Source organism: Elgaria multicarinata, chromosome 3, assembly GCF_023053635.1.
Source record: "Elgaria multicarinata webbii isolate HBS135686 ecotype San Diego chromosome 3, rElgMul1.1.pri, whole genome shotgun sequence".
Lineage (NCBI taxonomy): Eukaryota > Metazoa > Chordata > Lepidosauria > Squamata > Anguidae > Elgaria > Elgaria multicarinata.
Window position 1 is genome coordinate 170,351,205 of NC_086173.1, and position 15,728 is coordinate 170,366,932.

Genomic DNA, 15,728 nt, shown 5'->3' on the forward strand with positions numbered 1-15,728 from the left:
TATAAAGTAGTTGAGAGAATAAATGAACAACTTAAAATATTGTAAAAATAGAATACACTTAAAATCTGCCATTTTCTCCTAGCTGATCATTTAACTCGGATCTGGAAAGTGGGAATTCAACCCTAATGGTTATTTTCAAAGACTAGTTATATCTTAAAATGAAAAGCAAGCTGTCCAGAGCTGTCTTCCGAAAAGGCTGAACTCTCCTCTCCTCCATGGAGACCATTAAGATAATATCTGTAACATCTTCAATATTATGCAGATGCAATTATAGCAGCAAAGTAAGATTGGTTGGCAGCCATCTCTGCCACAGAGCAAGTCCATCAATGGGCTTTTCTCAATGTTTTGTCAGGTCTTCGGAGTCAATGACAGTTGTATTCTGCACTGACACAAAGAAAGAAGAGCTGAAATGCCACCTTCCAGGATCTGGCAAGAAGGCAGAGAGGGAGCCTTACCCAGAGGAATCCCATTCCTTACCCAGAGAGGCCAGGATCCCACGATTCTCCTCCATGACTTCTTTGTGCAGAGTCCTCTGGCCTGGATCCAGCAGAGCCCACTCCTCCTCCGAGAAATGCACGGCCACCTCCTCAAAGGTCACCAGACCCTGAAAGAAGAAGAAATGATGTTCTCTTTTAGCATTATGTAGCAATCCATGAAGACAAGGATGGTGAGGTCCTCTTTCTGAATGCCAAAGCATTGTGAGTGACCTTCAAGGCCTTCCTAGCAGCCATCTTGGAGAAGAGCAAAGGCTAAAGGGGCAGGTTCTTCCAGGACCAAAGAGATGTGCAGGAGACGGAGGCCCCCAGGACTCCCCTACCTGCCCAGGCTGTGCAGAAACCGCTTCCACTCCACCACCAAGTGAACGAGGCCCAGAAGGATCCCCCAGGATCAGTTCACTTCCCCTGCAGGTTTTTTTGCTCCCTGTGAGGAAGGTAAAGAAGGTGGGAAGGTGAGAAGGTAAGTTAACATTCTTAACTATTCCCATTTTCATTGTTTATTTTCAGTGTTTATTTATTGATTGCATTTGTTTACCATACCATAGCCAAAGCACATAAAAACAATATCCAAATATTTAAAACTGCGAAAACATACAATATACACATACATATAAAACTACTATAACAAGTTTTAAAACTATAACCCTAAAAAGGCAGACCCAGGCTAATTAATTACATACTGCTAATTCCATATTGCTTGACCTGGCACTGAAAAGACAACAATGTTGGTGCCACATGAACCACATTGGGGAGATTGTTCCACAGTTGGGGGGCCACCACAGAGAAGGCCTCTCCCTTGTTGTCATCATCCGATCTTCTCTCTTAGTAGGCGCCTGGAGGAGGACCTTAGTTGTTGAGTGTGTAAGACCAGGCCAGAGTGGGTCTGATACCCTGGAACCACATTACTAAACAACATTTCCTTTTTGAGTATTTCCCTCAGCAAAATCAGGTTCAAGGAGAACATTAAGACAGCTCATGCACCTCAGGAGCTTGAGCACCTCAAGGATGCCATGAGCTAAACCATGAAGGGACACCCAAGACAGGAAGGTCATGGTAGAAAGGTCAGACTAAATACGATCCCTGGGGAAGGTAATGGCAACCCACCCTAGTATTCTTGCCGTGAAAACTAAATGGATCAGTACAACCAGAGATATGTTAATATACCATCGGAAGATGAGACCCCCAGGTCGGAAGATGGTCAAAATGCTACTGGGGAGGAACAGAGGATAAGTTCAACTAGCCCCAGATGTGATGACGCAGCTAGCGCAAAGCCGAAAGGACGGCTAGCGGACGATGGTGCTGGTGGTGAACGACGAATCCGATGTTCTAAAGATCAACACACCATAGGAACCTGGAATGTAAGATCTATGAGCCAGGGCAAATTGGATGTGGTTATTGGTGAGATGTCAAAAGTAAAAATAGATATATTGGGTGTCAGTGAACTGAAATGGACTGGAATGGGCCACTTCACATCAGATCACCACCAGATCTACTACTGTGGACAAGAGGATCATAGAAGAAATGGAGTAGCCTTCATAATTAATAATAAAGTGGCTAAAGCAGTGCTTGGATACAATCCCAAAAATGATAGAATGATCTCAATTCGAATTCAGGGTAAGCCATTTAACATCACAGTGATCCAAATATATGCCCCAACCACAGATGCTGAAGAAGCAGAAGTAGATCAGTTCTGTGAGGATCTGCAGCACCTACTGGATAATACACCAAAAAGAGATATTATTTTCGTTACAGGAGACTGGAACGCTAAGGTGGGCAGTCAAATGACATCTGGAATTACAGGTAAGCATGGTCTAGGAGAACAAAATGAAGCGGGACATAGGCTGATAGAATTCTGCCAGGACAACTCACTGTGCATAACAAACACTCTCTTCCAACAACCAAAAAGACGGCTTTCTACATGGACTTCACCAGATGGCCGACACCGAAATCAGATTGACTACATCCTTTGCAGCCAAAGGTGGCGGACATCTATACAGACAGTAAAAACAAGACCTGGAGCTGACTGTAGTTCAGATCACGAACTTCTTATTGCACAATTTAGAATCAAACTAAAGAGAATAGGGAAGACCCACAGATCAGTTAGATATGAGCTCACTAATATTCCTAATGAATATGCAGTGGAAGTGAAGAACAGATTTAAGGGACTAGATTTAGTAGACAGGGTCCCGGAAGAACTATGGACAGAAGTTCGCAACATTGTCCAAGAGGTGGCAACAAAAAACGTCCCAAAGAAAAAGAAAACCAAGAAGGCAAGATGGCTGTCTGCTGAGACACTGGAAGTAGCCCAAGAAAGAAGGAAAGCAAAAGGCAACAGTGATAGGGGGAGATATGCGCAATTAAATGCAAAATTCCAGAGGTTAGCCAGAAGAGATAAGGAATTATTTTTAAACAAGCAATGTGCGGAAGTGGAAGAAGACAATAGAATAGGACGGACCAAGGGACCTCTTCCAGAAAATTAGAAACATTGGAGGTAAATTCCAGGCAAAAATGGGTATGATCAAAAACAAAGATGGCAAGGACCTAACAGAAACAGAAGAGATCAAGAAAAGGTGGCAAGAATATACGGAAGATCTGTATAGGAAGGATAATAATATCGGGGATAGCTCAGACGGTGTGCTCAGTGAGTTAGAGCCAGACATCCTGAAGAGTGAGGTTGAATGGGCCTTAAGAAGCATTGCTAATAATAAGGCAGCAGGAGACGACGGTATCCCAGCTGAACTGTTTAAAATAGTTGGGCAAGATGGATGGATGATATTCTGGAGGTGACAGACTTGACCTTGGGGGAGCTAGGGGTGGTGACAGCCGACAGAAAGTTCTGGCGTGGGCTGGTCCATGAAGTCACGAAGAGTCGGAAGCGACTGAACGAATAAACAACAAATGGGGAAATACGTCCACTAATCCTTACCCAGTGAGGAGGGTCCTCCATCACCCTCCTGCAAGTTCCACCTCTCCAGCGGCCTCTGTGTGATGCCCGATGGAGTCTTCTCTGCCTCAGGGAAATCTGTGGGTGCTCTGGCCAACATCCCCTGGACCTGGAGCAGGAGGGAGGATCCCAGACAGGGAAGAGCAAATAGAAAAGGCAAGAAACGGCTCAGATCAAGGCCAAGGGCAGCGTTTCCCAATGGCTTTACCTTTCAGGTCTCATTCTAAAGTTTATCTATCATCCAGGCCAAACAGCACAGGAACTTGTGTCTTTGTCAGGGGGCTAAGAGTTCAACCCTGATATCCAGCATTTTCCACTGTAAACACAGCAGTTTGGCATCTACAAACGCTATTCCTGTTCTGTTGGGAGGACTCTGACACTTGTTGAAGAAGGATCCCCTCCTTCCCCAGAACTTCACTAACCCATTCATTTCTCCTGTCATCATAAGAACGTAAGAAGAGCACAAGCAGGACATGAGTGCAACAGCACCCTCCTGCCCACGTTCCCCAGAAACTGGTGTACATATAATCATAGAGTGGAAGGGGCCTACAAGGCCATCGAGTCCAACCCCCTGCTCAATGCAAGAATCCACCCTAAAGAATACCTGACAGATGGTTGTCCAGCTGCCTCTTGAAGGCCTCTAGTGTGGGAGAGCCCACAACCTCTCTAGGTAACTGATTCCATTGTTGTACTGCTCTAACAGTCAGGAAGTTTTTCCTGATGTCCAGTTGGAATCTGGCTTCCTTTAACTTGAGCCTATTATTCCGTGTCCTGCACTTTGGGAGGATCGAGAAGAGATCCTTTCCCTCCTCTGTGTGACAACCTTTTAAGTCTTTGAAGAGTGCTATCATTCAATTTTCTCTTCTCCAGGCTAAACATGCCCAGTTGTTTCAGTCTCTCTTCATAGGGCTTTGTTTCCAGACCTCTGATAATCCTGGTTGTAAGTCAACAGATCCACCCATAGATGCACTCATAAAACCCTTGACAAGGACAAATTTATCACACCTTCTGCAAGAATCGTTTTCTGGTGTTGAGCTGGGTGTGTTTTCTGCTCCTTCTAGCCCAGAAGACACGACAGGCAGAATGGTAGCTTTACCCAGCTGCAACAAACAGGTCTAATGCCTTGAGCAGAACGCCAGACACCCCTCCAGTATCCAGAAGACGGGAAGCGCTGCAGCCTAGATTCAGGGTGTGTTGGAGATAGACTGCAACATTGCATGGTGGATCTATGGGTGGATCTGTTGACCTACAACAGGTAGAGCTGTGAAGGCTAAGGGGGAATCAACCAATGGAGTTCTTTCAATTGGGAGAAACCCATAGAGTTGATAGGCATCAGGACTGGATTTTCACCGCACGTTCCTATGCATCCTCAAGATTTGGGCTAGTAGCCATGGGTAGCCTTCTCCTCCAGAAATTTATCCAACCCCCTTTTAAAGCCATCCAGATTGGCGGCCAACACTTCATCTTGTGGTAGTGAGTTCCATAATTTAACTATGTGCTGTGTGAAGAAGTCCTTCCTTTTATTTGTCCTGGGTCTCCCACCAATCAGTTTCATGGGATGACCCCATTGGGTTCTAGTATTTTGGGAAAGGGAGAAAAATGTCTCCCTATCCACATTCTCCATACCATACAGGGTTGTTGTTGTGAAGAGAACATGGAGAGGAGGGGGATTCTGTCCGCCGCCTTGGGTTCTTTGGAGGAAAAAAGGTGGGATATAACTGTAATTAATAAATACAATGAGAGATCAAAATGAGAGATCCTACTTTACACTGGGAGAAGCCAATTGGATGCCCATGGTCACCTGTGTGTTCTCAGACACCTTTCTTGAAACCTTCAGTATGGCCCCTCAACTTGTTTTATAAATTAACAAAGTGGTTTTTTTAAAAAAATATTATTACTGGCAGCTGCACTTGCTTTATAGAATGGGATGACCATACCCGATGGAATGCCTCTCCCGACATGAACCTACCTGTACACTGCGCTCAACATCTAAGATCCTCCTCCGAGTTCCTCCTCCGAGGGAAGCTCAGTGGATGGCAACAAGGGAGAGGGCCTTTTCGCTGGTGTCCCCTCGATTGTGGAATGATCTCCCCGATGAGGCTCGCCTGGCACCAACATTGTTATCTTTCAGGCGCCACATCAAGACTTTTCTCCCAGGCATTTAACAATATTTCACAACCCTAAGTTTGTTTTTAACAGCCCCCAGAACTGTTGTTTTTAAATGGATACTGTTTTTAAGTTTTTGATGTTTTTAAATTTTGTATACTTTTTTTTTAATGTTTGCGAACTGCCCAGGGAGCTTCAGCTATGGGGTGGTATATAAATTAAATAAATATAAATAAATATATAAGATGTTTATGATAGTAACTGTAGAGCAGGAGATAAAGCCAAGCAGACATGTGGTTTGAGGTAACAAAACAAAATAAAATGTTTATTTTTGTTTAGCTGATCTTAGTTACTTCAAATTCAAGTTAACCTGCTTAATCTACTAGTTTAAATAAAAACTGTGATCTTAAGTCTCTTATAATCTTGTCTCCTTTCACTCTCCACACCACCGACAATCCCAACTGACACTCCCAACTCCCAACCAACTAACCAACCACCTCCAAGCTCTAGACTCCCCCATTTATGCTCCTCCCCCTTTCACAGCATCATCAGCCACACCCACTCAGTCCCACACTCTGCGCTCACTAGACATACAAAGGCAGACCACCCAATTTTGTGTCATCTGTAAATTTGATAAGCGTTCCCTGCACCTCCTCAACCAATTGAGGAGTAAGTAATCTCCGAAATTTGCTCCTGGTTAGGCTGCTTTTCAAATCCTAAAATGTGTAGCAACCACACTCACGACCTGTATGCTCCCTTAAAGGGGACTGAGTGGACTGATATGATGCTTAAAACTTAGTTAATACAAACCTAATAATACTTACTTCATATAAGAATGAAAATATGTATCAAAACAGTGACAAGAAATGACAGAAATGGAATACGATGGAGCTGTACTTTAAAATAGAAGAACAGCCCCCGTTATAGATGGATTGGGATCGGAGTATTATAAAATGTTTTAAAAAATAATAGTACCGAAATTAATGAAATTGTATAATGGGATAATAGAAGGAGATAAGATACTACCATCGTGGGAACAATCACTAATTATATTAATTCCAAAGCCGGATAAGGACTTAACAGTCCCAGACTCCTACAGACCTATTAATAAATCAGGATGCCAAAATTTTATCAGCTATAATGGCGAGGCGAATGAACACATTTATAGGTAATTATATTGGGAAGGATCAGTGTGGTTTTGAAGTGGGACGACAAATGCATAATTTGGTTGGAAGAGTTTTAAACATAGTACAGGAGATAAAAAAAGAGAAACATAAAAGCAGGAATAATAGTTTTGGATATATTTAAAGTGTTTGATTGTGTGAGTTGGCTAGCACTAAAGATGATAATAGAAAAGATGGGATTTGGAGAAAGATTTAAGGGTCTAATTGAACAATTATATTCAGAAAATTCAGCTTCAGTTGTAGTAATCGATGGAGTTACAGAAAAGATACAACTTGCCAGAGGAACAAGACAAGGATACCCGCTCTCACAGGTCTTATTTGTATTGGTTATAAAACTATTGGCGAACGTGATAAGAGACAATGATGACATTGAGGGAGTAGGAAGCGCTAAAAAAATTAAAATAAATATGTTTGCAGATGATACAGTGTTGACAATTAAGAATCCATTGGAAAAAAAGGAAATAAAACATCATTTGAGGGAGTTTGAGGAAGTTACTGGATTAAAAATAAATTGGACAAAATCAGAGATGATGTTATTTAATTATAGTAAAAAGGAAGAAAAAGATTGGGAAAGTAAAGAGAAGAATATGAAAATTAAAGAAATAATTAAATATCTGGGAATTAAACTTACAAAGAATTCAGATGATTTATAAAACGAAAATTTAGATAATTTGAAAAAAGAAGTTATGGGTAAATTAGAAAATATAAACGGTTATCTTGGTTTGGAAGAATAGCCCTAATAAAAATGAGGATTTTACCAAAAGTAATTTTTTTATCTAGAATGTTACCAATAAGAATATCAGAAAAAGAATTAAAAAGTTGGCAAAATATAATAAATAATTTCTGTAATGGTGATAGGAAAGTGAGAATAAATTTAAAAAGTTGGTATGTAACGCAAAAAAAAAAAGGAGGGCTAGGACTCCCAAACTTAAAATTATATTACATAGCTAATAGGTTGAGAAATGTGGTCGAAAGTATGATAGGATTAGGAGATTTAAATTGGTTTGGAGGATAGAAAGAAAGAGGCTACAGATTGGAAATTGGGAAAATTTTTTAGAGAATACACAAAGAAATGGGGGGAAGAAATAGAGAAGCCCCTTTTAAAAAAATCACTGGGAAATATGGCGAGTATACAAAAAGGATTTACTCCCAAGTATTTCCCCAATAACACCAGTGATAATGTTGCGGAATTTTCCAGGAAACTTAAAAGATAAGTTGGGGAAAAGTTTAATAGAGAGAAAAGTAATGAAGTTAAAAGATTGGCTAGGAAAGATGAGCACTCGAGAAGAATTATTGGAGAGATTAAAAGAGAAAAATTTAACGTGGTTAAATTATTTTCAATTAGAACAATGGACGAAGAAATGGATAAAGGATAACAGAGAGTGTAGAGTGACTATGAAATTTGAGGAGCTGATCTTAAAAAAAGAAATTGAGAAAGGCAAAAATAAATTAATAAAAAGGTTTAACAAGTGAAATATATAGAATATTAGTGGAGAAGGGGGAGACAGAAAGCATTGGCAAGATGGTCTGGGAAACTGACTTGAAGGAACAAATAGAGCAACAGAGCTGGGAAGGAATATGGAAACAAAGAGTGTTGAGAAATATGTCTGTGAGGATAAAAGAACATTATTATAAGACTATGGAGGTGGTATCTAACCCCAGTGAGATTAAATAAATAAAATAAATAAATAAATAAATAAATAAATAAGTTGAACTCAGCAAATTGCTGGAGAGGTTGTCAAAAAAAAGGAACGTATTTACGTATGTGGTGGGAATGCAAATTTGTATGAAAATTGAGGAAAATGATATTTAATGAGATAAAAGAAATGTTAGGAATGGAGATTGAAGAGACACCTATAGTGACTATAGTCACCTATAGTCACCTATAATGACTATATAGTCACCTATAGTCACCTATAGTGACACCTATAGGACTTTATACTGTTAGTTTTACCCTACCCTGTGCCTGCTTACCCTACCCTGTGCCTGCTTACCCTACCCTGTACCTGTTTGCATTCTCTTCCCCTCCTTATTGTTTTGTTATGATTTTATTAGAATGTAAGCCTATGCGGCAGTGTCTTGCTATTTAGTGTTTTACTCTGTACAGCACCATGTACATTGATGGTGCTATATAAATAAATAAATAATAATAATAATAATAATAATAATAATAATAATAATAATAGTGGCATTGTTATCATTATATGGAGAATTAAATTGTAGCAAAGGGACGAAAGAATTGATAACGAATTTGTTAAAAGCAGCAAGGTTAATGATATCTAGGAACTGGAAGGTTCAAGGGGATTATCATATAGAAGATTGGTATAAAGAAATATGGGATATTGCTATTTGCAGCACTCCCATGCCACTCCCAGGATGATATTATAGAATTTTTCTTTTCTAAGGGGAGTGGTAAACCACCTCCAGAAGAAACAATGAGATTTTGGAAACAGGAATAAGATCCCGTGGTTGGGGGGAGCACTTTTATGTTAACAATGATTATGTTAACAGATTAAGTTAGAATATATGTTATCAAGGTTATCTAACAATTTATGTATTATGTTTTTTTTATTGTATTGATGTATGTTGAAGTATTGAATAATAACAAAAAAAAATTAGAAGAACAGGATTACAACCAAGGTACAAATACAAATACCTTGGTTGTAATTTGAGTGTACAAATACACTCTTCGTTGAGTCCTTAAGGTGAAAATCCAGAATATTTCCACCATCTGTGAGCACAAAAGCTGCATTCGCTCCAAACGTTTAAATTTTCTTAAACTTACTTGTTTATAGGAGGGAGGATCCCAGATAGAGAAGGGGGAGGTGGGAAGGAAAGATATGGGTCACGTCAAGGCCAAGGGCAGCATTTCCCAATTGCTTTACCTTTCAGGTCTCATTCTTCTAAAGTTGATCTACTATCCAAGACACACAGCGATGTGACTTTGTCAGGGGGCTAAGATATCAACCCTGGCAAAAGCAAAGTGCTTGAACACCCTCCGAAAACCAGCCAGAAGGAAAGACATTCCCTGATATCCAGCATCTTCCGCTGTAAACACAGCAGTTAGGTGTCTACAAATGCTCTTCCTGTCCTGTTGGGAGGACTCTGCCACTGGCTGAAGAAGGATCCCCTCCTTCCCCAGAACTCCATGAACCCATTCAGTTCTCCTGTGTTCATAAGAACAGCCATTCTGGATCAGAACGAGGGCCCATCTACTCCAGGATTCTCTCCCCACAGTGGTCCATCAGCTGTTGACTACGAACTCACAAGCAGGACATGAGTGTCACAGCACCCTCCACCCCATGTTCCCCAGCAACTGGTGTACTTAGACATACTGCTTAGGATACTCGAGGTAGGATATAGCCATTCATAGCCTTCTCCTCCAAGAATTTGTCTAACCCCCTGTTTAAACAGTCCAAATTCATGGCCATCCCTGCATCCTCTGGTAGGGAATTGCACATTTTAATGACGTACTGTTAATGTAACGAGGGCCTGCTCTACACATGAAGAACAACTATACTTGCAGGTATCATTGGAAATTGGGGCATCCCTTCCTTAGAGGACATGCAAAATAAAGTTGAGATAAGTATTAAGAACACAGTCCCTGTTAGTCACCTGGATGAAATGCTCTCACCTGCTCTTGGTCCTCTTCCTGGCTCAGGAGGAAGCCTTCTGCCAGGGCCACCGCCTGGGAACTGGTCTCCGCTCCACACTCTCTGACCCAACTCTCCACCTCCGGCGGAAGGACAGCCAGGAACTGCTCTAGGACCACCAGATCCAGCATCTCAGCTTTCGTGTTCCTTTCTGGCTTCAGCCACTGGCGGCAAAGGTGGTGGAGTCGGCTGCAAACCTCTCGGGGCCCTTCAGCCTCCTGGTAGCAGAAGTCCCTGAAGCCCTGGCGCTCCGTGTCTGAGCAGGTGTTGCTCGCAGGCTGGTCCTCCTGCACTCTTCCTTCCCAGGGCTCTGCACTGCTCCCTTCCTGGATGTTTCCTGCCTCAGGGCCAGCAAAGCTTTGCTCTTCCATCTTCACTCTCTTCTGCTCCCACCAGGACTCAAAACAGTCTCCTTCCTTGGCTGCCAATTTCTCCTTTGAGGCAGGGACTGCGCTCTAGGAATTAAAATGGAGAGTGTGAAGGAGGCACACCAGGGTTCCCCGTGAGAAGGTTCCCACCTTCCCTCCTTGGCCAAACCTGGTAACGGAGCCGGATGGCTGCTTGACTGATCATTCTGCCGAAGGACAGCCCCCAGCAACAAGGACAAACCCCTCCCCTAGCAACAAGACCCATGTGCCTTCCCCAATAATTTGATTCTTGTAAACACCAGCCTGGCAAGGTAGGCCACAGGCCCAAGCTTCAGAGCTGATATTTCGAGGGGGTGTCGAGGAACCCTGGAAAGGTGCGTCTCCTTTGAGTGGGATCGCTGAGTGGTGGTCAAAGGCTCTAAGACACGGTTCTCTCTTTTGAGAAAGTTTATTACAAGCAGCGCTTAGCACTGCAAGGCGGAAGCCCTCAGAGGACCCAAGGAACTGCCTGCTATTTTCAGGAAAGCCTTAACCTCCTTATACACCAAGCATAAAACAGTAACAGGTAAGCTGTTTCTAAAGCAAGCCACAACACCCTCTAACGGTCCTAGTAGGCACACAGTCTTGTGAAACTAGTGTTTCAATACTCTTCACAAGACTTGGTCTCATGGTTGCATTTTCCAGTAAGAGATAGCACCTGTCTCAAAGGGGGCCCCGCGACCCCCGTCCCAAAGGAACCAGATTTGTGGTTGAAAACGAAGTTCCGACTCTGCCGCAACAGGAGAGAGAGAGAGAGAGTGTAACCAGAGCTGAATTAATGCCATTAAAAGTTAATAATGTGTGAATGTTTATTTTAAAAGTTAAGCTAGAAAACACTGAATACTTTTTCAGCTTGTTACACACATGAAATATGCCACTAAGGAAGCCTTAAGAGATGTATGATTTAGGGTGACCCTATGAAAATGAGGACAGGGCTCCTGTATCTTTAACAGTTGTATTCCAGTACGACAATGGAACCAGTGACCTAGGGAGGTTGTGGGCTCTCCCACACTAGAGGCCTTCAAGAGGCAGCTGGACAACCACCAGTCAGGGATGCTTTAGGGTGGATTCCTGCATTGAGCAGGGGGTTGGACTTGATGGCCTTGTAGGCCCCCTCCAACTCTACTATCTTTAACAGCTGTATTGAAAAGGGAATTTCAGCAGCTATCATTTGCATACATGGATCACCTGGTGAAATTCCCTTTTCTATGCCCTCTCTTGCTCCCAGCACTTGAACCCCAAAATTGCACCAGAGTAACAGTGGTTTCTCCCCACTCTCAGGATGTGAACATCGGGCTCACTTAATACATCAAAGAGGGACGTACTAAATCCAACAGCAGGCTCCCTTCTTAATAAACAAAAGCACCCCAGGTTTTATTTCGAAGGTCTTGTGACCAAAGTGACTTGTTATTGTTGCCTATTCACTAGGCTTAAATCAGGGAGAGGAAGATGCAATGCAAACAAACAGGAACTAAAAATGCAATGCAAACAGGACACCAGGACAGCCTTTTGCCCGCAGGGGGGACATTCCTCCTCCCCACCCGGGACCTTTCCTCTTGTGTCCCTACCAGCCTCCCTTTCTCCAGCCTTCCCTTCCGCGATCCCCTAGTTATGGGGACGGAAGGAGGTGCAAGGCACGGGGAGTCTCCTGGAGGGGCCCCAAGTGGGTCAGTCCCCTGGGGACGGCTCCCTCTCTCTTCCCAAGCACCCGCTGCCCCAAACCTGCCCTCCTGCCCTCGGGGGCTCTCTTTCCTCTGCCCCCTCCCCCCTGGGACCCCCTTGCAACCTGTACTCACCGGCTCCTTTGCAGGGGAAAAGAGGCTGCAGGCAGCGGAAACACGAGGCTCTCAGGAGCAGGGGGAGAATCCCAAGCTCCTTTGCAATGAGGCGGGGGGAGGAAGAGTGGGGTGGGAAAGGAGGGGCCTCTTCCAGCCTTAGCTCTAGGACCCGGCCCCCTCTCCTCCTCTTTAACCCTTCGTTGGAGGCAGCACTAGAGAGCCGCAGAGGCTCCTGGCAGAGACACGGACCTGGGAAGGGGGCTTTTCCATTGGGGAGGGGTCTTTTATCCCCCCAGCATCATTGCCGCCCCATCTGCTCCTGGGGGCTTCGGGGAATCCACAGCCGTTTTCCCTTTGAGTGCGTAAAGCAGCCTCCGGCATGAGAGCCCTCCATCCTTCTGCCTGCCCTTGCTGCAAAACCGCGTTCCCCAACCTGGTGCCCTTCAGAACTCTAAACACGAATAGATGCTGTAAAAAGAGAGAAGTCAAGTAGGGTGATCCTATGAAAAGGAGGACAGGGCTCCTGTATCTTTAACAGTTGCATAGAAAAGGGAATTTCAGCAGGTGCCATTTGTATATATGGAGAACCTGGTGAAATTCCCTCTCCATCACAACAGTTAAAGCTGCCCTCTTTTAAATCTGGTCACTCTAGTATAGCTCCTGCAGCTTTAACTGCTGTGATGAAGAGGGAATTTCAGTAGGTTCTCCATATATACAAGTGGCACCTGCTGAAATTCCCTTTTCTATGCATCTGTTAAGGATACAGATTAAGTAAAGTTTTAATAGAGAAAAATAAAATGAAATTAAGAGAATGGTTAAGAGAGATGAGCACAAGAAAAGAGATGAAAGTGGTTTTAAAAGATAGAAAATTAACTTGGTTAAATTATTGGCAACTGGAACAATGGACTAAAAATTGGATAAGAGAAAATGAAGAGTGTAGAGAGATGTCAAAGTCTGAGAAATTGATTGATAAAAAAGATAAAAAAGAAATTGATAAGGGAGAAAATACAGTAACAAAAGGTTTAATGAGTCAAATATATACAATATTACTTGAGAAGGGGATGATGGATAGTGTGGGAAAAATGGTTTGGGAGACAGATTTGAAGATACAGATAGGACAGCAGAGTTGGGAAAGACTTTGGAGACAAAGAGCGTTGAGAAATATGTCAGTGAGAATAAAGGAGAATTATTAATAAAGGAGAATTATTATAAAATTATTTGGAGGTGGTACTTAACCCCATTTAGATTAAATAAGATAAATAATCAGCACTCAGCAAAGTGTTGGAGAGGTTGTGGTGAAAAAGGAACGTATTTACATATGTGGTGGGAATGTAAATATGTACAAAAGTTATGGAAGATGGTGTTTTCTGAGATTGAAGAAATTGTTGGAATGAAAATAGAAGAAACACCAAGGGTTGCACTACTCTATCTACAAGAAGATTTTAAAGGTAGTAAAGAAATTAAGGAATTGATAACGAATTTGCTGACTTAGATGATTTATAAAACGAAAATTTAGATAATTTGAAAAAAGAAGTTATGGGTAAATTAGAAAATATAAACGGTTATCTTGGTTTGGAAGAATAGCCCTAATAAAAATGAGGATTTTACCAAAAGTAATTTTTTTATCTAGAATGTTACCAATAAGAATATCAGAAAAAGAATTAAAAAGTTGGCAAAATATAATAAATAATTTCTGTAATGGTGATAGGAAAGTGAGAATAAATTAAACCTGTTTGCATCAGTTGCTGGTGAACATGAGTGGGATAGTGCTGTTACATCATGTCCTGCTTTGTTGATCCCTGGTTGACATTCTGTGTGAACAGAGTGCTGGACTAGCACGACAGACTTAATCATGCTCCTTCTGTTGCTGGTGGTGGTGTTAAAGGATACTGATGCTAATGTTAATCATGCTCCTTCTGTTGCTGGTGGTGGTGTTAAAGGATGCTGATGCTAATATTAATAATGCTCCTTCTGTTGCTGGTGGTGGTGTTAAAGGATACTGATGCTAATGTTAATCATGCTCCTTCTGTTGCTGGTGGTGGTGTTAAAGGATGCTGATGCTAATATTAATAATGCTCCTTCTGTTGCTGGTGGTGGTGTTAAAGGATACTGATGCTAATATTAATCATGCTCCTTCTGTTGCTGTTGGTGGTGTTAAAGGATGCAGATGCTAATATTAATAATGTTCCTTCTGTTGCTGGTGTTGTTGTTAAAGGATGCTGATGCTAATATTAATAATGCTCCTTCTGTTGCTGGTGATAGTGACCAAGGCCACACCACCTTGGGGGCCGGACATTTTGAGTTGGCTCCGCATTGGGGGTGGGCATGTTGGGGTGGCCATGCCTCCTGAGGGTGGCCATTTTGTCATCCTTTATGGTTTCCAAAATATGGTCACCCTAGATTAAATAAAGCTGGTTCTGCCACTTTTAGACATAAGGTGAATACTTTCCCTCCTGTTCCTGCAGGCTTCTTCAGCTAAGCTATGCTGTTCCTGTTATATTTTTATTTGATGTTTATGTATTTTAATTTTTTTAAATCCCTTGCAAACCACTTCAATGTATCTCTCTTAAGGTATAGTCAGCTTACGACATAAATAAATACTACTACTACAATGCCAAACAACGCAACACAAAAAGATAATCATAATAAATAAAAGTAGGAGTCAGAAATATAAAATCAAATTACACTAAAACAACAACAACACCTAACTGCAGCTGACAGAAAGACAAGGACTGTGCTATGTTTTCTCTGTGGGCAAGTATGGATTTGCTATGGGCAAATGCTTTCATTGGCTTTAATATGTCCTGCTTTTATGGATGAAGCGAGCCCTGCTGTTCACATCCTAAGAGTGTGTGGAAATCACTGTTCACTTCCGCCCCTGTTTGGGGTTCAAGTGCTGGAACAGAGGGGGCTTAGAACAGAGCTATGGGATGCATTGGGAGAGAAATTCTGGTTCATCATCAGACCTCTTATTTCCTGGAGTGCCGAAGGTTTTCCTGCCTTGAGCCTGAGATGGACTCAGACCAGCTCTCAAAGAAGGGGTCAAGGTGAGCAACAAGAGGCCACTATGAGCAGAAGTTGCCATGTGATTCGTATTCCTCATGGATAGCGGCTCTGTGGGTCCAGAATCTTCCTGTGTACCCTGATAAGGCCTCATCT

General features: G+C 42.4%; 2 pseudogenes; both read right to left on the reverse strand.

The window, feature by feature from the left end:
• LOC134396487 (zinc finger protein 850-like) overlaps positions 1-15,728 on the reverse strand; it is a 637,841-nt pseudogene that overhangs the window by 517,794 nt on the left and 104,319 nt on the right.
• The window catches only part of LOC134396997 (zinc finger protein 850-like), a 55,822-nt pseudogene that overhangs the window by 3,674 nt on the left and 36,420 nt on the right, over positions 1-15,728 (reverse strand).